The following is a 1,419-nucleotide window of genomic DNA, read 5'->3' as shown; positions in this document are numbered from 1 at the left end:
CAGGTTCAGGTAGCCTAGCATGCCTTAGGCACAGCTTGTGTGGACTATTACACTTTAGGCATCATAGGTACCTACGTCCGAACTAGACCCAATGTAGATTTTTCTCATATTCTTTGCTTTTGGAAGAATAAAAAAAAGTGTGTTGATTAGTGAGCCATAAATCAGGTTTATATGATTTCATGTTACTCAAATTTCGTATTCAAAATATGTGCAGGCTTCTCATGATATTTAGTTTTACTACTCCATCAACGTGCAAAAAAGTGAAGAATGGAATCACTAATTCTGACATCAACAACTTTTGCTAACCAATTTAATATGCAATGCCAAAATGGTATGACATGACACGAGAGCAATCTTATACATTAGAAATTTTTTGTTCCTTGGATTCAGGAACTAGTACAATAAATTCTTTTAACTTGAAACTTTAGCCATCAAAGGCTAGGCAAAGCATTAACGTATCAAGAAAGAAGGAAGAAAAGTGCTGAAATAGACGGTAATTTTTGAAAAGCTATTGGAGAAGTTTTAGAGATTTTTAGTATTTAAAATAACAAGTTGCCATTTCTATTGAGATTTGCTCATAGGTACCTAGTAAAGCAATCTTTCTTTTTTTCTTCCAGGAAAAGCATGTAAAAAGTATTAATATTCCATTTTCATAAAATGTTTGCTTGGATCACAGTAGTCACAAGCATTCGACAAATTGAATTTGAATAAATCATTTTAGCAAATTTTTGTTGGGGAAATCAGGGAGGTTATTGGCACAATATGACATATATGATTGCACAAACAAGGACAAAATTAAAAGTAAAGAAAGAAATTGGTAGAGGAATAATACAACTTCAACAATAATGCTTCCCATATACTGAATAGAAGAGCTAGGCATGCCAAACCTTTAAAATATCATAAAGAAGGAAATAATATTAAAAATAATGTTGAATAAATAAAATAATATTTTTGCGATAAAATCACATGAAAATAAGGAAATAATATTTTTCAAAAAATACAATCTAATTTGGATCACAGAATCTAATAATTTTGTAATGATTTGCATCTGTAGTTATCATTATTCACCTCTAACCTTTTAAAGATAGTGGTGTCAAGCAAATTTATCATTTGTATTGTGCCATTGCAGCTCAAACTTGTGATGACACAGGAACTCAAGGTTGCTTGTAGTGATATACGTGATGACGATTGAATCAACTTATCCAAAAATTTTAGCTAATAGTGAGAGATAAATTTAGTAATATTGGACGTGGAATTTTGAAGTGAGTGTGTGTGAAACTTGATGCCAGGACTATTTTATGCTTTTCTACCATGTTCAATTACACAATCTAAAAGTTCAAGCTATCAATGAAGGAGGAATTTATTGAACATAATCTGTATATTTTTATTCTCGACCATGATGTTCCATCATGAAAACCC

This window comes from Olea europaea, unplaced genomic scaffold (genome assembly GCF_002742605.1).
Source record: "Olea europaea var. sylvestris unplaced genomic scaffold, O_europaea_v1 scaffold1038, whole genome shotgun sequence".
Classification (NCBI taxonomy): Eukaryota; Viridiplantae; Streptophyta; class Magnoliopsida; order Lamiales; family Oleaceae; genus Olea; species Olea europaea.
The sequence above is the reverse complement of the archived record's forward strand: the minus strand, read 5'-3'. Positions refer to the sequence as shown.